The sequence below is a fragment of the Eleutherodactylus coqui genome, chromosome 6 (genome assembly GCF_035609145.1).
Source record: "Eleutherodactylus coqui strain aEleCoq1 chromosome 6, aEleCoq1.hap1, whole genome shotgun sequence".
Classification (NCBI taxonomy): domain Eukaryota; kingdom Metazoa; phylum Chordata; class Amphibia; order Anura; family Eleutherodactylidae; genus Eleutherodactylus; species Eleutherodactylus coqui.
Genome location: NC_089842.1, coordinates 229617875 through 229640008, shown reverse-complemented (window position 1 = coordinate 229640008; position 22134 = coordinate 229617875). Strand labels below are relative to the sequence as shown.

The following is a 22134-nucleotide window of genomic DNA, read 5'->3' as shown; positions in this document are numbered from 1 at the left end:
GTGCCTAAAAGACAAGATCTCATGATAAAAAGCCCCTCAGAGCAGCGTTCTGGAGAGGCCGCAGCCAGAGAGGACATCCCTTCATAAACAAGGCTTGTCTGGAAAACGGAGGACTTAAGTCATCATGGAGAATGTGCTAAAAATACTTGAATTCCTTTGCCGGCTTGGACGCCCATTACGGTTCATCTTCAGGTCTTGCTGTTTCCTCAAGCGTCGGTGCTAGGTCCAGTGATGTTCCATCTCTCATTAAGACATGTCAAAATAATATTGGTCGGGGTCTGTGAACCAGCACCCCCCATGGATTTCCAGAATGAGGAGGCCATGGCACTTGGTAATGTGCCCAAACATCTTCACCGCAGGTCAGGTAATTCCATATGGCCCAACACAAACTCAAGGAGTGGGTACTGGAAAATGTACTGAAGATGAAGAACTACAGAAGAATTTAATGAAAGAACATAACTATTTTTGCCGATTACACGAGTAAAGATCTTTAAAAAACTAAAACCGATGTTACAAATGTACACTGACTAGCCCCTCCCTCTCATTATTGGCGCTTCCCTGTAAGGAAAATTCTCCCCGTGACCCGGAGGGCAGTACAAAAATCACGTGACAAGTTTTCCGTGGATCAGTTCGTGTGAATCCACAGAGGTTTTCTGACCGTTCTGGAGTGCACATAGGACTAGAGTGGTAATATAAACTTTAACACTGACTAAGTACTAGATAATGGGCCATCACTTTAATTTTTCTATGCCTCCCTTTGTGTTCAATGGACATCCCAGGGGACTGATCTGTGTCATATGAGACATACTGGGGGGCAAGTAAAAACATGATGCAATAAAGTTATTTAACATTCTGCACATCTGATATCCGATATCTGTCAAGCCTCGATTGTGCGACAGCAATATTCAATAAGATGTCAATATAGGGACAGTCATTAAACAGCTTGTCTGGAAAGGGTTCACAAGGCTGACTTGATAATGTCACAACGTAGGCGAGGTGTGAGGTGAACTTTTTTGAGGATGTGAGACGTGTCATGAGATGTGGAACAGAAATGTTCTGAGAAACAAAACACCACTTTAAACTTTGGCTGAGACGTTAGACAAAGAAAAAGAGAGTGATGGAAATTATTATACCAATAAAAGACTAACTGCTATAATGCTGCCCCCCCTACGTACAAGAATATAACTGCTATAATGCTGCCCCCCTACTTACAAGAATATAACTGCTATAATACTGCCCCCTATGTACAAGAATATAACTACTATAATACTGCCCCCTATCTACAAGAATATAACTACTATAATACTGCCCCCTATCTACAAGAATATAACTACTATAATACTGCCCCCTATGTACAATGATATAACTACTATAATACTGCCCTCTATGTACAAGGATGGAACTACTACAATACTGCCCCCTACGTACAAGAATATAACTACTATAATACTGCCCCCTACGTACAATAATATAACTACTATAATGATGCCCCCTACGTACAAGAATATAACTACTATAATGATGCCCCCTACGTACAAGAATATAACTGCTATAATGCTGCCCCCTACGTACAAGAATATAACTGCTATAATACTGCCCCCTATGTACAAGAATATAACTACTATAATACTGCCCCCTATGTACAAGAATATAACTACTATAATACTGCCCCCTATGTACAATGATATAACTACTATAATACTGCCCTCTATGTACAAGGATGGAACTACTACAATACTGCCCCCTATGTACAAGAATATAACTACTATAATACTGCCCCCTACGTACAATAATATAACTACTATAATGATGCCCCCTACGTACAAGAATATAACTACTATAATGATGCCCCCTACGTACAAGAATATAACTGCTATAATGCTGCCCCCTACGTACAAGAATATAACTGCTATAATACTGCCCCCTATGTACAAGAATATAACTACTATAATACTGCCCCCTATGTACAAGAATATAACTGCTATAATACTGCCCCCTATGTATAATAATATAACTACTATAATACTGCCCCCTATGTACAAGAATATAACTACTGTAATACTGCCCCCTATGTACAAGAATATAACTACTGTAATACTGCCCCCTATGTACAGGAATATAACTACTATAATACTGCCCCTATGTACAAGAATATAACTACTATAATACTGCCTCCTATGTACAAGAATATAACTACTATAATACTGCTCCCTATGTACAAGAATATAACTACTATAATACTGCTCCCTATGTACAAGAATATAACTACTATAATACTGCCTCCTATGTACAAGAATATAACTACTATAATACTGCCCCTATGTACAAGAATATAACTACTATAATACTGCCCCCTATGTACAAGAATATAACTACTATAATACTGCCCCCTATGTACAAGAACATAACTACTATAATAGCACCCACTGAGCAATCAATCAGCAGGTGGTCACATGTAACTTCCACTGGACTGAAGGATTCCCAGCACTTTGGAAAGCAAGGAGGGTCTAAGGAATGAGATGCTTCCACAATCTGTACTCCTAGATGGGTGACTAGTGACTGCTCCTCCCCTTTAAGTAATGTGTTTCTGGTAGGAAGTGAAATTCTCCTGGTCCCCATCATCTGTCTCGGTTGTCTCTGCTGATGCAGCTTTAGTGAAATGACGGCTGTATTGCGCCACACAACCACTTCCTGCAGTCACACAGGTGCGGGTCTGACTCAGTCACATTGTATGAAGACCACAAGTCTGGATTTTTTATTGGGTTTTTAATCACATTTTTGTCTATGTAAATCTTATTTTCTTGTTCTAAGGCTTTGGAGTAAATTGGTAGATTACTATATGGGGGCCAATAGAAGGAGATGGAGAGAAGACCCCACATTATTATTTTTTTTTTTATTATGGAGGATTTGTGGATGCCCAGAAGTTAGATGTTACTCGTTGGACCAGTCTAATTTTTTGAAACCATTGGGAGCACAATAGCCCCACAGAAATGTTTGTATACGTTGCTGTGATGAACCTGGAACTTGAATCGAGGGACAGAGGAGCAGGAAAGGAGCACTGACCAGTAGCATTGGTGTGACCTCTACTTCTGTTTGACCAAACCTAAAGGGCTTCAAAAGTTGCCTCCACACCACCATCGGACTGTGTTCCTGTTACAGCGTTCTTTTAACTTGGTTCGGCACGTTTCTGCCTGGGCTTGGCACCCTTAATCATTCTAGCTCATCGTTATGTGCTGCTGACATGAGGGAACGTACTGCCAACAACCATTGAGTCACATAGAAGATGTGATTACCGGGTGAACAAGTGTTTGCTCACTTGTTTCTGTGATCGGCAGCACCATCACATGTCCCAACGATCCGGCAAAGGAATGTCCTTGCCAATCATAAACCGGGCGCCCCTACCATGAGAGTGACCTGAGACTGCTGCCTCAGGCGGTAGTCTGCAGGACCTCAAAAGGTGTGGAGCTAGGGTTGCCACCCGGCCGGTAAGTCACTGGCCCAGCCAGTACTTAGCAATGATTTTTTTGGCCAGTAAAAGATATCTGCAAGCCAGTCATGCAGCAACCCAACAAGCACGGATGGACCATGTCACACTTTGTCTCAGGCAACATGAAGCCTTCGGCCAACCCCGCAAGGCCCTTTAGAAACAACAAATGTCTCACTGACTCCTACTGCGTCTGGAGAAACCAACATGTTCTTCATAATTCCTCTCGGCTCCACCATCAGGCTCTACGTGTCGATATCCTCTACGTAGGATGTTCTCGTGTTCGCAGAGCACTGGCCTGAACCTGCCTCCTCAACGAAATGATCGCCGACGCCTGAAGGCCGTGAAGAGCCCCGCTGTGACGCCACGAGCTGCAACGTGTTACTCATGCTTAATAGGAGATGTTCCTGCCTCGACCTGCTTTCCCCCGGCCGTATACCTCACCCTGCAGTGGGAGCGCGACATGGACAGCCGCCAGGAACGCGGTTCCAGAACACACATCTCCCCTTCACGGGCTGGGGTGTACGGGACTAAGAGGAGAACCAAATACTTTATACAGATTGTTAGATCTTATTAATACTGCCGGGAAGATAAGTAACGTCCTGGACTGATGGCTCCTGAGCTGCTGTCATGTTGCTATGGAGACACAGTCTTTAATAGAGGGTTGTCAGGGAGTGTGTCCCTAGCAACCAACCTACCTTAGGTTACTTAGGTCTGCAATAGACTGACAGCAGAAGAAGGATAATGAGGCTTACCAATGCTCAGACCCATCAATAGTATAGGATAGGAAGATCTGTCTGGCAAGCCCTACAGATTCAGGGCTGTCCGCCCCACACAATGTCATCGTGTAGCTGGCAAAGGGCACAGAGGATGGCATCAACAAGATCTCACCGGCAGTGCTTTTAACTGTGCTTGACTCAAGGCTATCCATAGCTTGCAATGATGGCATGGTGGGTGTCAGGGGTGCACTGTGCCTGCGTTTGAGGTAACCTGGCTGTCATCTGGGCATTGTGGTTGGCATAGTTATGGGGGAACCATGGTGCACCTTGGGAGGCAGGAATGATACCGTCCTATGGACCCTAAATTTTTACAACGTTCCACTGAAACAGATACTTTACTGATAGAAACTTTAGCTAGTTTCCTATGCGGGTTGTCAGGCATCAAATCCCTAGCAACCAGTCCGTCCATCGGGCATCAAATCCCTAGCAACCAGTCCGTCCATCAAATCCCTAGCAACCAGTCCGTCCATCGGGCATCAAATCCCTAGCAACCAGTCCGTCCATCGGGCATCAAATCCCTAGCAACCAGTCCGTCCATCGGGCATCAAATCTCTAGCAACCAGTCCGTCCATCGGGCATCAAATCTCTAGCAACCAGTCCGTCCATCGGGCATCAAATCTCTAGCAACCAGTCCGTCCATCGGGCATCAAATCTCTAGCAACCAGTCCGTCCATCGGGCATCAAATCTCTAGCAACCAGTCCGTCCATCGGGCATCAAATCTCTAGCAACCAGTCCGTCCATCGGGCATCAAATCTCTAGCAACCAGTCCGTCCATCGGGCATCAAATCTCTAGCAACCAGTCCGTCCATCGGGCATCAAATCTCTAGCAACCAGTCCGTCCATCGGGCATCAAATCTCTAGCAACCAGTCCGTCCATCGGGCATCAAATCTCTAGCAACCAGTCCGTCCATCGGGCATCAAATCTCTAGCAACCAGTCCGTCCATCGGGCATCAAATCTCTAGCAACCAGTCCGTCCATCGGGCATCAAATCTCTAGCAACCAGTCTGTTCGTCCGTCAAACATTATATTCCTAACAACCAGCCAGTCTGTCGGGCATCCACACCCCTAGCAAAAGGGGCAAGAGTTTTATCTAAAAAAATCTGTGCAATATAGCTGTCCGTATTAAATTAAAAAGATCAGCCATACTTACCGCTCAGAGATCCTCCCCAATCAGCGCAGGAGCCCCGGTCCATGCCACTTTAGTCCACAACGAAAGGTAAGTGACCACTACAGCGTCTTCGGGGACCACAATTGTTGGGGACTGGAGCTCCTGTACTGGATGGGGACCACTGGAGTGGAGAGTATGGCTTATGTTTTTATTTTAACCCATTCCCTGTACGGTTGTAAAGCCCCTCTACGCTTCTCCACGTTAGTATCTCTTTAAATGTTGCTCTGATGGTGACCATCAATGTCCCTCTTCACCATGCTCCAGTGTGGGATATTAAAGCTCATATTTTCCTCGTTTTATATTTAGACGGTAATGGAAAGAAAATATGAATCCTGAAGAAATATGTATTTTAGCCGTGAGCCCAGAGCTGCGGTTATTTTCGGACTCGTTATAGAAGAGTAAATAAAACACATGATTAATTGATAGCGCCCTGCTCCCGAAGACTTGGAAGGTTCAAAAACATTCTAGCCCCAGAACAAAAATAAGAAGTGGTCTTAAAGGGGTTTTGCAAGTTTAAAAAAAAAAAAAAAAGATTTATAAAAAAGGAAAAAACCCCTGCCCCAGCGTAGGGAAGGGCATAAAATATCCATTCCATTGTGCTTCCAGTCCAATGCCGCAAACCTGCTCCTCTCTGCTCTGGTCCTTGCTGAAACAGGAAGCAAAGACGTCATGCTGATCACTCATATAACCGCTACAGCCAATCGCTGGTGATCATGTGCTGTTTAAGCACAGATGACCACTGAGGCCAGGGATTGGCTGCCGCAGTCATGTGATAGCATCGCTTCCTGTTTCAGTGGGGACTGGAGTAGAGGGTGCTGGCCTGGCAGCGCTGGACAGTAGGCAACTGGACAGTGTGAGTAATGGCTCTTTGAAAAAAAAAAAAAAGTTGGAAAACTCCTTAAAAATCACTTACATTATTATTGGCAGTGCCCATAGGGGTTGTAACCTAGATTTCCACAGACCTCGGCCAGCTAATGTATCTCTGCATTGTTATTGAGGAGCCTGCAAAACGTTGGTTCCCAATGCGCAAGTAATCTTTCATGGGCCTCCATGGCCAAATCAAATACTTTTCTTACGCGGCAGTAATGCTCATTGGCCAAGATGTCAATTGTGTGTTGATGTCAGCGTGGTACTATTACTTGGGCACCGCGTGAAATCATTACTGGCATGACACAATTACAGTACGGTACTATTACTTGGGCACCGCATGACATCATGACTTGTATGACACAATTACAGTACGGTACTATTACTTGGGCACCGTGTGACCTCATTACCTGTATGACACAATTACAGTACGGTACTATTACTTGGGCACCGTGTGACCTCATTACCTGTATGACACAATTACAGTACGGTACTATTACTTGGGCACCGTGTGACCTCATTACCTGTATGACACAATTACAGTACGGTACTATTACTTGGGCACCGTGTGACCTCATTACCTGTATGACACAATTACAGTACGGTACTATTACTTGGGCACCGTGTGACCTCATTACCTGTATGACATAATTACAGTACGGTACTATTACTTGGGCACCACGTGACATCATGACTTGTATGACACAATTACAGTACGGTACTATTACTTGGGCACCGTGTGACATCATTACTTGTATGACACAATTACAGTACGGTACTATTACTTGGGCACCGTGTGACATCATTACTTGTATGACACAATTACAGTACGGTACTATTACTTGGGCACCACGTGACATCATTACTTGTATGACAATTACAGTATGGTACTATTACTTGGGCACCGTGTGACATTACTTGTATGACACAATTACAGTACGGTACTATTACTTGGGCACCGTGTGACATCATTACTTGTATGACACAATTACAGTACGGTACTATTACTTGGGCACCGTGTGACCTCATTACCTGTATGACACAATTACAGTACGGTACTATTACTTGGGCACCGTGTGACCTCATTACCTGTATGACACAATTACAGTACGGTACTATTACTTGGGCACCGTGTGACATCATTACTTGTATGACACAATTACAGTACGGTACTATTACTTGGGCACCGTGTGACATTACTTGTATGACACAATTACAGTACGGTACTATTACTTGGGCACCGCGTGACATCATTACTTGTACGACACAATTACAGTATGGTACTATTACTTTAACACTGTATCATACTATTATTCTAGCACTGTAAGGCACTATTACATAGGCACTATATGATATATTACTTAGGCAATATATCCTATTATTTCTGTATGGCACTATTACTTGTGCGCACTATGACACAATAACTTCAATACTATAACACCATGTGGACACTGTATGGCGGTATTATTAAATGTTGGCACCAGGTATATTCTAAATTCTTCCTTAGGAGTCATGTGATTAAGGTAAGTACCGTGGCTATGAAGATGACATCATGTGTACATTTAGAAGCTGCGAGGCGTCTGTGATGTAATAATTATAGCGTTGAGCCCCCACAGCTTTGCCCGCAGTAAATAATCATTCTCCGCCGCAGACACCGTGTTCCAGGACGCAGCTATAACCGGCGTCTGTGTGAGCGAACCCGACCAGAGGTGGTTTTAGTTTTATGCCATGTATAATACTGTGCCCGGGCAGGGACAAAGCACAGCTTGATGGAGCAGTACCTGGAGGGCATCTGTGCCCACCAGAGTGGAAACCTGGCAGTCGCGTTCTAGATATGGGTCTATGGAGCCGAGCATAAGATGGGAGGACCGATGCCCATCCTGGCAGCAGCGTCAAGCAGTCTATGCCATCACCCCAGCCTGGCTGCTGCTGATTGCTTTCTCATATCACCTACCCTATGAGTCTCAGGCCATGTCAGAGCGGGTGACAATCTGGGCGCTTCGGTCAGCTCAAATTCTGTTAGATGGCAGAGATGCCCAGCAGTCTCCCAAACATGAGGTGCAATATTAAGACGACACTTTAGTGGAAAATCGCGGTAATTTCCGCAATCGCCTGCAGGGACTTTTTTGTTTATCCCCGTGGTGTAAAAACGCGGGCATATCCCGCTTCATCCATGGGCATGAGCCCCAAGAGGTACCAACGCAGCAATATACCAATCCTACAAGGACCCCATCACACCCCCCCCCCCCCCCCCCCCGCCTCGGCTTCCTGGACCACGCCAACATGGTGGGATACAGAGGTTGTATCTTTACGCTCTAAGCCATCCACATTTTAACGTGTCCTACAATTAGGGGACCAAGAAAACTCTGCATATTGGGAGGGATGTTAGTCCCTCATCGTCTGCCATTACACAACTCCTCCGGACTCTCATTGTTTAATCAGCTCTAGTCCCCCCATGTCTCTCAGCGTAGACATTGCCCCGGCAGAGGGGGAGCACAATAAAGGGGACGCTCACTTCCTGCACACAAGGAGCGCTTCTGTGAGGACTGGGGGTTATTTTTACCACCATTTCTAATGTTCTGTGAGGACGCAGTGAAGGTCGCTCGTCCTAAAGACCACTGAAGGCGGCTCACAGTGCGCACGCCGACCAGGAAGGGGCGCTACACAGAACCAGCATCCGCTAAAGCGCAGGAATCCGGAGGATCGTCCAGTTTGTGTGCGCTGTGGGAGAGCCAGTCATCTGTGAAGGACAGCCTGGATGCTGTGGATGGTGGCAGGAAGGACCCGGCGGCTCCACCTCACCCAGCGGCCATCACGTCATCACCCAACTATCCTTCCGTGATGCAACCCTTCTTTCCATCATGTACCATTACTGCCTTTTACCCAGCATGCACTGAGACAGGGGCCACATACTGAGAGGTCATAGGCCCAGACTCCATTGAAAACAGTATCACGCGGGAGGGGTTTAGATACACGGCTCAGCAGACAGTATCACGCGGGAGGGGTTTAGATACACGGCTCAGCAAGACAGTATCACGCGGGAGGGGTTTAGATACACGGCTCAGCAAGACAGTATCACGCGGGAGGGGTTTAGATACACGGCTCAGCAGACAGTATCACGCGGGAGGGGTTTAGATACACGGCTCAGCAGACAGTATCACACAGGATAGGATTAGATACACGGCTCAGCGGACAGTATCACACGGGATAGGATTAGATACACAGCTCAGCAGACGGTATCACACGGGATAGGATTAGATACACAGCTCAGCAGACAGTATCACACAGGATAGGATTAGATACACGGCTCAGCAGACAGTATCACACAGGACAGGATTAGATACACGGCTCAGCAGACAGTAACACACAGTATAGGATTAGATACACGGCTCAGCAGACAGTATCACACGGGATAGGATTAGATACACGGCTCAGCAGACAGTATCACACGGGATAGGATTAGATACACGGCTCAGCAGACAGTATCACACGGGATGGGATTAGATACACGGCTCAGCAGACAGTATCACACGGGATAGGATTAGATACACGGCTCAGCAGACAGTATCACACGGGATAGGATTAGATACACGGCTCAGCAGACAGTATCACACAGAATAGGATTAGATACACGGCTCAGCAGAAAGTAACACACAGGATAGGATTAGATACACGGCTCAGCAGACGGTATCACACAGGATAGGATTAGATACACGGCTCAGCAGACAGTATCACACAGGATAGGATTAGATACACAGCTTAGTAGACAGTATCACACAGGATAGGATTAGATACACAGCTCAGCAGACAGTATCACACAGGATAGGATTAGATACACAGCTCAGCAGACAGTATCACACAGGATAGGATTAGATACACAGCTCAGCAGACAGTATCACACAGGATAGGATTAGATACACAGCTCAGCAGACAGTATCACACAGGATAGGATTAGATACACAGCTCAGCAGACAGTATCACACAGGATAGGATTAGATACATGGCTCAGCAGACAGTATCACACAGGATAGGATTAGATACACAGCTCAGCAGACAGTATCACACAGGATAGGATTAGATACACGGCTCAGTAGACAGTATCACACAGGATAGGATTAGATACACAGCTCAGCAGACAGTATCACACAGGATAGGATTAGATACACAGCTCAGCAGACAGTATCACACAGGATAGGATTAGATACACAGCTCAGCAGACAGTATCACACACGATAGGATTAGATACACGGCTCAGCAGACAGTATCACACAGGATAGGATTAGATACACAGCTCAGCAGACAGTATCACACAGGATAGGATTAGATACACAGCTCAGCAGACAGTATCACACAGGATAGGATTAGATACACGGCTCAGTAGACAGTATCACACAGGATAGGATTAGATACACAGCTCAGCAGACAGTATCACACAGGATAGGATTAGATACACAGCTCAGCAGACAGTATCACACAGGATAGGATTAGATACACAGCTCAGCAGACAGTATCACACACGATAGGATTAGATACACGGCTCAGCAGACAGTATCACACAGGATAGGATTAGATACACAGCTCAGCAGACAGTATCACACAGGATAGGATTAGATACACAGCTCAGCAGACAGTATCATAGGATTAGATATACTGGATCAACATCACACAAACGTATTTCCACATTTGCAAAGTTTGCGCGCACAATACACAGTGCCTAGAGCCCATTGGTATCCGTGGTTCGGTCACATACGTGTATCTCGCACGCACATCTCACTTGTGAAGAAAAAGCATGCTCCGTATTTCCATTTGTGTGTTAAAATAGCACATATTGAACTAATTAATTTATTTGCCCACTTAAATAAATGTTATTGGCTGCATGTTTTTTTTTTGCAAGCACAGATACACACGGCGTCCCTTATGTGCGCTCGCCTCTGCGCAAATATTCAGAGCAAATATGTGCCCCCGTATCTGTGACGCCATTACTGGTAAATGTGACATGAACGAGATGCATTTATTCTACTAGTTTTATATAGCGCATACATATTCTGCAGCGCTGTACACAGAGGGTTAGCTAAACATACAATCAGTTGGCCTGGGACTTGTGGTTCCCCCGGAGATATTACTGGTGAGAGTCTCTATGCATAATCTGCAGACTGTGTGGATTACACAAAACCCCACTTCTGCTTGTCAGTCGCATCACGTCAGCGCTAGTTCCGTCCACTCCGACAGCCTGTCTGCGGCTCTGTAGGACTATTGTGCGGACACAGCTGAGGCGGGGGTACAGAGGGGTGGATAAGGGGGCTTTCACACGCAATGCAGTTACCCCGCAGGACACCGCCAAATACACGGCTGAGGCACAGAGGGGTGGATAAGGGGGCTTTCACACGCAATGTAGTTACCAAGCAGGACACCGCCACATACACGGCTGAGGCCGGGGTACAGAGGAGTGGATAAGGGGGCATTCACACGCAATGCAGTTACCCCGCTGGACACCGCCAAATACACGGCTGAGGCCGGGGTACAGAGGAGTGGATAAGGGGGCATTCACATGTAATGCAGGATTACCCGTAGCGCGCACACACACATGCGGGCTGTGGGGATTACCCGTAGCGCGCACACATGCGGGCCGCGGGGATTACCCGTAGCGCGCACACACGTGCGGGCCGCGGGGATTACCCGTAGCGCGCACACACACGCGCGGGCCGCGGGGATTACCCGTTGCGCGCGCACACACGCGCGGGCCGCGGGGATTACCCGTAGCGCGCGCACACACGCGCGGGCCGCGGGGATTACCCGTAGCGCGCGCACACACGCGCGGGCCGCGGGGATTACCCGTAGCGCGCGCACACACGCGCGGGCCGCGGGGATTACCCGTAGCGCGCGCACACACGCGCGGGCCGCGGGGATTACCCGTAGCGCGCGCACACACGCGCGGGCCGCGGGGATTACCCGTAGCGCGCGCACACACGCGCGGGCCGCGGGGATTACCCGTAGCGCGCGCACACACGCGCGGGCCGCGGGGATTACCCGTAGCGCGCACACATGCGGGCCGCGGGGATTACCCGTAGCGCGCACACACATGCGGGCCGCGGGGATTACCCGTAGCGCGCACACACACACGCGGGCATTACCCGTAGCGCGCGCACACACACACGCGGGCATTACCCGTAGCGCGCACACACACACGCGGGCATTACCCGTAGCGCGCACACACACACACGCGGGCATTACCCGTAGCGCGCGCACACACACACGCGGGCATTACCCGTAGCGCGCGCACACACACACGCGGGCATTACCCGTAGCGCGCGCACACACACACGCGGGCATTACCCGTAGCGCGCACACACACACGCGGGCATTACCCGTAGCGCGCACACACACGCGGGCATTACCCTTAGCGCGCACACACACGCGGGCATTACCCGTAGCGCGCACACACACGCGGGCATTACCCGTAGCGCGCACACACACGCGGGCATTACCCGTAGCGCGCACACACACACGCGGGCATTACCCGTAGCGCGCACACACACACACGCGGGCATTACCCGTAGCGCGCACACACACACACGCGGGCATTACCCGTAGCGCGCGCACACACACACGCGGGCATTACCCGTAGCGCGCGCACACACACACGCGGGCATTACCCGTAGCGCGCACACACACACGCGGGCATTACCCGTAGCGCGCACACACACACGCGGGCATTACCCGTAGCGCGCACACACACACGCGGGCATTACCCGTAGCGCGCACACACACACGCGGGCATTACCCGTAGCGCGCACACACACACGCGGGCATTACCCGTAGCGCGCGCACACACACACGCGGGCATTACCCGTAGCGCGCACACACACACGCGGGCATTACCCGTAGCGCGCACACACACACACGGGCCGCGGGGATTACCCGTAGTGCACACACATACGGGCCGCGGTGACATATCAGTAGCTGTCTATGGCGACATGTAAGGTAAGCATGCACCTGCCACTGCAGAGTTCGGTCTCAGCCCTAAAAATCATCCTCAGTAACCAAATTCTAATCCCGTTTGCCCCATTACAGAGCACCCCTTTCGTTTCACCTGCAGCCGGCAGACCTCGCGGCTGGTAACCTGAGCCTCTTGCCTCCTTGCAGATGATTTCACCATCTTGCCAGATTAAACATGTTACTCTGCTGCTTTCACTTTTCTCCTGACTCACGGATCGACACACCTTGATCCAAGCCCCTACTCCCATTACACTATTCTCAGCCACAGCCAGCGCTCCCCAATATACAGGGGAGGGAAACTGTAAGTCAGGGTGGAAGTCTAATCATTACGGCCCCACTTTCATCAAATGTGTTCGCTGGGTCGGTGCACTCATGCAGAGAGCCGATTCCTGCAGGAAACAGACAGCTCCGTTCTACTGCAGTGACCTGGCGTGGTAGTACAGGCATTCACTTCAATGCGAACATGGCCTGCAATAGCAAACCTGGCCACTGCAGTGGGAATGGAGCTGTTAGCTTCCTGCAAAAATCAGCTCATTGCACAGGCATGCAGGTCTGACAAACCAGTGATTGGAGGGGGTCCTGGGCGGCAGACCCCCAACACTCTACTATTAATGGCCTATTATCAGGTCAGGCCATTTATAGTCTACAACTGGACAATCCCTTAAATGTCCAAATGTTCAGCCGAACCAAACGTTCCTGTGTACGGTGGCAGCAGGGGACACGGACGTGGTTCATGTGTCAGTTATTGAAGCTGTACGAGCGCGTCAGTCCTTCACGGGATGGTCCTGCAGCAGAAGACCTCCCCATCTGTGAGAGGTGGGACAGACGGGGGGGGGGGGGGGGGGGCCTGGAACACTTCCCAGTTAGACCAGTTTAAATTTCAGCTTGGTCCAGTCCATTGCTGGGCCCCATGGCAGAAGTTACTTTATATTTTACCATGTAGAGACCGGATCAGAGATCGCTACTACGGGGTTAATTCCAGGTATTGAAGCATCATAAATAAATGATCAGGACAACACTGGAATTCATGGTTAAACATTAACCCCTTAGTGACCAGCCTACTTCGCGCCTTAAGCACCAGACGGTTTTCATCATCGCATTGCAAGAGCCATAACTCGCCGACAGCCGTATCAGGACTTTTATACGTAATGGCTGGGATATATATATATATATATATATATATATATATATATATATATATATATATATATATATATATATATATATATGTGTGTTGTAGAACTTGTATGGGGCGAGATGGAAAAACCTTCCAGAAATTCCACCATTGTTTTTATGTCGTTCACTATTCAGATAAAACCAAGTTTTAGGTTATTCCCACGATTACCATTACTGACGCGCTAATACCTACTGTGTGCTGCTTTTTACATTTTTTTGGTAATTTATCCATTTAAAATGGCTTTTTGTGGGGTAAAAAAAATGCATTTTTTTTTTTTAAACCAGATTATTGAAGATGCGATTGTTTGATCGCTAGTCTAGTACACAGCATTACGTATGTAATGCATTCTAAACATGGAAGCCTTTTTTCATGCTTCTCGCTGCCATAAGAACCCATTGGTACCTCGATCACACTTCAGGAATACAGAAGGAGCCCCCTTTTCCCTTCATCTGCTTACATGCTGCAATTGCTATTGTGGCATTTAAGGGGTTAAACTGCCAAGATCTGAGGTTTCTCCCATTCTTGCAGTTAGAGCAGGAGCCCCGCTGTCAGTAGTCAGCTAAGCCATCGCCTTTAGAAATATGTATGTGCACTTTTAAAGCCCATTGGAGAGGTCAGTTATAATAGGGGTATTGCAGTCATGAAGGGGTTAAGATGGACAGTCTCCCGCACTGGGGATTGCTACAACTGAAACTTTTATTTATAGGATGATAATTGTTTTCCATGCAGGACAAAAAAAATAATATAAAATTCAATACTTGGTCGTTCTTCGCTTTGTGCGGTACAAGTTCTTTAGGCGCGGATGGCCGCACGTATTTGATACACTCGATGGATGGCTGGACGTAATCACCATCAGATGGAGCTTCACCTTGATGTTCACGGCCAACTCACGGAAAAGTTAATTCGACTTGTGTGTGGCCTACGGTGGCACACAGAGGATAAAGCTTGCTAGTAGTCTGGCCCACAAACCGGACGGGCACCCACAAGACAGCATCAGCCACACATACAAATCAGAGCTGTGCCCCCGACCTGAACACCCACAAGCTGGTCCTACCCCTCCTGGAGGTGCAGGGGTTAACCCCCACTATCTGCACCTCCAGGAGGAGCCTACGGGAACCTATAGCATTCCGGAATTTATGAAACTGCTCATCTCAAAGGAAATTTCCATGCAGACCTTGGAATGTCCTGGAATTACATAATGCGACTTTTACTTCTAGCAAATTTTCAGATTGCGGGAATTTTATTTTTGGGGGTAGATTCATTACTGGATTTCGTGAAGTTTGCGAATACTAAATGTTTAGATGAAGATTAGTCTTAATTAAAAAAAAAAAAAAGCCAGTCTGCATTAGACCCAGAATAGTATAGTGTCCTGCAGCGCCTCTTACCTGATGTCGGTGACCCTGCAGCGCCCTGGGGCCCCGGTGGCTCCTCTGGTCTTCTCGGCAGCTGCTGGAAAGTTGCTGTGAAGTTGAGCTCCTCGTCGAGGTGTGGTTCCTGTGTGAGAATAAGGAAATGCTTCTGTCTCCGCGCCGGTTTGTCCAGAGGCTATCACAGCGCTCGCGGTGGACGAGACGAGTAAGTGCAGGCTGAGAGGAGGGGATGTGGCTCCAAACTCTCTCCCAGTGCTGGGAAAATTGCTTCCCTGGGGAGGGGAAGTATCTGAGGACGCACACAAGAGGTGACAATTATGCTAAACAGCCTCGTTACCAGGATGACATAACGTCAAATAACAACGGCCGATTGACAGATTACAGGATCGAATACCGACACAACTACATGACATTTTCATGTACATCAAAAACACGTGTGAAGAATCGCATGTTTGGTGATGAGATGCAGGTTCTTGATGCACCCGCAATACGGTTACAAGTTTCTCAGATAGATATGGCTTTCGCCGTGTAAATCCGGCCTCCAGAGCCTTTTGTACAGACTGATATTCCTAACATTCATTCATTCATTCCTGATTACTGCCCCCTGTACACATGTCCTGCAATTAAATGGGTTGTCCTACCGAAAGAAACAATGCGCCAATCACAAGTTAACTAGGTGATCGGAGCCAGATCAACCGCTGGGACCCTCGCCGATCACATGAAAGGGGAAGGTCCCTGAGTGAATGGAAGGATGGTCGCGCATGCGCACCGCTGCTCTGTTCATTCCAGTGGGGCTGCGGAAGATAGCTGTTCAACTGAATGAAGGCAGTGGCAGCGCACATGCTCGACCGCCGCTCCATTAATTGGCAGACGTCCTCCTGTTCTTGTGATCAGTGGCCGGACCATCACTGAACCATTAGATCACGGAGATGTGCCGGCGGCAAACAATGTACACTACGAGAGAGGTAGAGAACAATCACATGATCGGTTGATGACAGCTCTCCTCATAACCGTCAAGTGAAATGAAAGTGAGGGTGCATTCACACGAACGTATATCGGCTCGGTTTTCACGCCGAGCCGATATACGTTGTCCTCATCTGCGGGGGGGGGGGGGGGGGAGGATGGAAAAGCCAGGAGCAGTAACTGAGCTCCTGCCCCCTCGCTGCCTCCTCTCCGCCCCTCTGCACTATTTGCAATGGGGAGAGGCGGGCCGGGGCTTATTCGGCCAACTTAGCCCCGCCCATGTCCCGCCTCCTTTCATTGCAAATAGTGCAGAGGGGCGGAGAGGAGGCAGAGAGGGGGGCGGGAGCTCAGTTCCTGCTCCTGGCTCTTCCATCCTCCCCCCCCCCCCCCCGCACATGAGGACAACGTATATCGGCTCTGCGTGAAAACCGAGCCAATATACGTTCGTGGGAATGCAGCCCACATGAGCGGCTTCCTATATGGTTGATTGGCGCTCGTTATGGGCAATTCATCTACCCGCGTCATTTTCTCCTCATCAACAGCAAGGTGAACCGCCAGGATGGAACTCGGATATTTCCGTCGGTGCCGTACACTTTGAATGGAGTGGCGGGACACAGGCTGGACGGCAGGAAGTGATCGGCGGACTGGGTTACCCCTGCGGGTCCGATCCACTTTTTGTTACCTATCCGGTGGTTGGATGATAAGGGCTGCTAGCCGAAATACACCTTTAAAAGCTGTAATGAATCAGTTTGATCCTTGGGTGGTTGCATCTCTATAGGTAAATAGCCGTGTCGGTATAATATCCCATCTGCTCATGATCTCCACATGTGAACCCACGCGCCTTCTGCAGAGCCCGTCCTGTGTGAGTCATACTATGAATCGTGCTTTATACAAGTCTCAACACGTCAACTTCCAGGGATCCAACATCGCAGCTCCCTCCGCTTACCTCAAGTCTGGAGAATGCATCATAAACCACGGCTCGGAACCGGAGGAAAGTAAAGCGCGTCAGCTGTAATTAACAGACCATAATGACAGAGCGGACTGTTTGGTAGAAGGGTTATGAAAAAAACAAAAAGTTAAACAGCAGGCTTTTTCCAAATCATCATGAAACAGATGCTGGCAAGGCGGCCATGTTTTATTCTGTGACCCCCAATAACCTAAATCAACCCTTGGCTTCTATTCAAACCCAATCGGCGGAATAAGTCGGCGCTATACAAATAACCAGATGTAGATTTCACAACGCTCATCCGTATTGCGAACACATAAACGTGGCTGTGATACGCTCATCTGTCGCCGGCCTTTAGGGCCCTTTTACACGCTTCCTATTCCCACATGCAGAAAGAATCGGAAGAATTGTCGTTCAGTGTAAATGAATGCACCGACTGAATGATGAATGAGAATTCGTTCGCTTATCATTGATCATTCACTTTATGCATTGAGCAACGGTCGGCCGTGTAGACGGGCAACTGTGAACCACGGGCTGGTTACTGGGAGTGGAGGCTGGGTGAATGATTTGATCCCCCTAGGGCCGGATTCACATGAGCGTAAGCGTCTCTGCGAGGCGGTTTTGTGGGAGGTTTCTTGCACTTTTGTGTGTGTTTCAGCGGGCCTCACTGAGCGCGAGCAAGTCATGTGCGCAGAAAACACGCACTGATGCTCTCAGTAGTGATGAGCGAGCATACTCGCTAAGGGCAATTGCTGGAGCGAGCATTGCCCTTAGCGAGTACCTGCCCGCTCGAGAGAAAAGGTTCGGCTGCCGGCGGCGGGCAGGGAGTGGCGGGGGAGAGCGGGGAGGAACGGAGGGGAGATCTCTCTCTCCCTCTCTCCCCCCTGCTCACTGCCGCAACTCACCTCTCACCCGCGCCGGCAGCCGAACCTCTTCTCTCGAGCGGGCAGGTCCTCGCTAAGGGCAATGCTCGCTCCAGCAATTGCCCATAGCGAGTATGCTCGCTCATCTCTAACTCTCAGCCATTGAAAGGAGTCTAATGAGTTCAAGATATGATACAAAGATCACCGCTCTGCCTTAAAGGAGAGCTCCACTGCTGCAGCGGCTGGGATACTCTAGGTTACGGCGCACTTCCGTGAGTCATCCGCCCGTCTGCAGTTGTTTCACACACTGTTCAGCTGTTACCACTAATAGCAGCCATCACCCTGCACGGTCATGTGTGGTACTATCCGTTTCTCTCTTACATTGCTCTGCCTATGTGTCAGTCTTCACTGCAGTTGTGGAATTAAATTACTGAATCAGGGTGACGACAGATATAGGTCATATCCCGAAAGGGAGACAGTTGTAGACTGCGGTGCTCGGATCTGTATATGTTGTGGCAAGAATTTGGTACTTCAGTGATAACTTAGAAACCGATACCTCACACATATATCTGCCGTGTATCAGTCCCACTTATCTGATCATGTGGTTATGTACAGGGAGCCATACTTATACCATTGTCACCCATCGGGGCAATAAGAAGAGTGTAGAGTCGGGAACTTAAGCCCGGTATTATTGTATCTTGACGCCACCGGAAGCTAGGGGTTTGACAACAGGAACGCCCCTCTCACACCCCCAGATCCCGATTGGCAGAATTTGTGAAGCTGCTTGAAGGTCCTAGCAGCCCCGGGACTAGATTGTGCCTGCCGTCTGGTTCGGCGTTAATGATTCGGTGTAAATGCTTCTATGTTACTGCTGTAACATGCAAGCATTTACAGCTAATAGTGAAAGCAAAACGTACCCTAACCCTCCAGCCCAGGCTGCAATGTGTACCGACGCTGTCCTCCCCTAGGCAGTTGCGCTGACATAGTGGGCTGGGTGACTGAGCAGCGGAGGAGTGCAGCAGTTCAGCGGGATGAAGATTAACACGCTGCTGGAAGCGGAGGACCATTGGAACTGATGGCCAATAGCATTGGGGGGTGGGGTGAGGTGGTTGCGGGGGTGGGGGGTTACTGTCAGCAGCGGAGGGCAGCGGGCAGAACATAAGCAGGGTCCTAAAACCGGAGGAGTGCCGAAACTCATCAGGAACAGCAGGAAGGGGGTGAGTGTCAGCAGCGCCCAGTACATGATCACGGGTGTTGGTTAGAGTGAAAGCACGCTGCTGGGACAGGAGGAGCGCGGGAACACAACCCCGATTGTGGGGAGGGGGCGGGGGTGGCATTGTGACCAGCAGAGCACTCTCCAGGGAGGGAAGAATTAGACTGACCTTCAAGGGAGACATCTTGGCAGTCAATCAGCAACAGGGGGCATCACCCCCCTGTCACTCTTGTCTGCACCAGAATTTCCTGGTGGCGTCAAGATACAATAATACCCTTAAACTGATACTTGGGGGACGGGACAATGACACGCTGACAATCGGGGGGACGGGACAATGACACGCTGACAATCGGGGGGACGGGACAATGTTGATACTTGGGCTACAGGATAATGACATGCTGACATTTGGGGTTTCACTTCTAATATCCTTTTTGTCTCTCAGCTAGGTTTCAGCCAGGCCATGACATTCAGTGGATCTGGAAAGTCTTCAGACCCTCCCCCTTTTCCTACATGTTTTTATGTTGTGGCCGGATGCCTCCATCATTCTGCACTCAGTACCCCATAATGACAAAGTGACAACAGAATGTTCGTTGTAAACTTTAAAAAAATGAAAAACTATTTCTAACATTTTGCATTGATATAAGTATTCACACTCTTTGGTAAGACACTTCACATTATCCTCCCATTCCTCTGGACTGCTTACAAAACCATGTGGTGATTTGGTACCAGAGCAGTCAGGACAGATATGTTTGATTGCTACCAAGGTGGCTAGATGCAAGAGCTAACAGAACCAAAGGGTAACAAAGGAGCGGGGCACTCTGAACCCCTCCGACACAACACACCTCGAAGCGTAGCAGCCGTCCCGAAAAGGACGACCCCACTACTTCCACGAGGACAGGCCCAAAGTCAGAGGGGAACCAGAGTACAGTAAACCAGGGACAAACAGAAACTGACAATAAATAAAAGGACAAGAACCCAGAATGCAAGACAGACAGAAAGCCAGGAGCCCTAAGCAAGCTCACTTGATCAGGGACATTGAAATATAACCCTCAACTCCCAACCAGGAAGAGCTGGATTATATATAGAGTGGGGAAAATCTGGTTGGCTGACAGCTGTCAATCACCAGCCACTACCTCAGCTAATAACTGCAGAACTAATTAACCTAGTTAGACAGGACTGAAGATATTAACCCTAGCTAGACAAGATAGAACTCACAGAAGCAAAGGTGTGCTGCCCTGATTGGAGTCACCTGCGGTAAATTCAGTTGGACATAAAAGACCCCTCATCTACAGTATATCAGGTCTCACCACTCACAATGCATATTAGGGTGCGTTCACACGAACGTATATCGGCTCGGTTTTCACGCCGAGCCGATATACGTCGTCCTTGTGTGCAGGGAGGGGGGGAGGATGGAAGAGCCAGGAGCAGGAACTGAGCTCCCGCCCCCTCTGTGCCCCTCTGCACTATGGGGCAGAGGCGGGGCTAATTCTCAGCACTTAGCCCCACCTACCCCACCTCCTTTCATTGCAAATAGTGCAGAGGGGTGGAGAGGAGGCAGAGAGGGGGTGGGAGCTCAGTTCCTGCTCCTGGCTCTTCCACACACACCCCCCCCCCCGCACACGAGGACAACGTATATCGGCTCGGCGTGAAAACCAAGCCGATGTACGTTCGTGGGAATGCAGCCCACGAGCCAAAATCGAGGAGGAGGAGGAAAGAACTGCTTGTAGAGCTCAGAGACAGGATTGTGGGGAGGAACAGATCTGGAGAAGCTACAAACACATCTCTGCTGCTCTGAAAGTGCCCAAGAGCCTAGCGGACTCCATTTTAGATGCAGCGCTAAACCCTGTCAAACGCTACCAATGATTTAGACAAGCTCTAAAATGCAGCGTTTTTACAAGTATATATGTAGTAGTGGCCTCAGGCCTCATGTCCACGGGGAAAATCAGGCCCACTGCGGATTCTCCATGCAGAATCCCGCAGCGGGTCCCTCCTTTCCCGGGGACATGAGGCTAAAAAAAAAAAATTAAACTTACCTGTCCGGACGCTGTGGATCTTCCCTCAGTCGCGGCCGGATCTTCTCTCTTCAGCCCGGCGGGTGTGCTCGGCACGCCGGCAGCGTGCCACGCACATGCTCCGGGCCGAAGACAGAAGATCTGGCCGCGACTGAGGAAAGATCCGCAGCGTCTGGACAGGTAAGTTTTAATTCAGGTACGGGTGTTCCGCGGATCCGGACGGCTTCCATAGGCTTCAATAGAAGCCTGCGGGAGCCGTTCCCGCGGGAGACCCGCACTAAAGTGGAGCATGCC

At 49.0% G+C, this 22134-nt stretch overlaps 1 protein-coding gene across 1 annotated transcript in view; it reads right to left on the bottom strand.

Moving 5' to 3' along the window:
* CDC42SE1 (CDC42 small effector 1) overlaps positions 1-16000 on the bottom strand; it is a 39340-nt gene extending 23340 nt beyond the window's left edge. Inside the window, exon 1 of the mRNA XM_066609061.1 lies at positions 15859-16000. The gene's annotated coding sequence lies outside the window, so the exon portion shown is untranslated. The remainder of the gene's footprint in view (positions 1-15858) is intronic.
* Between the last annotated feature and the right edge of the window lie 6134 nt (positions 16001-22134).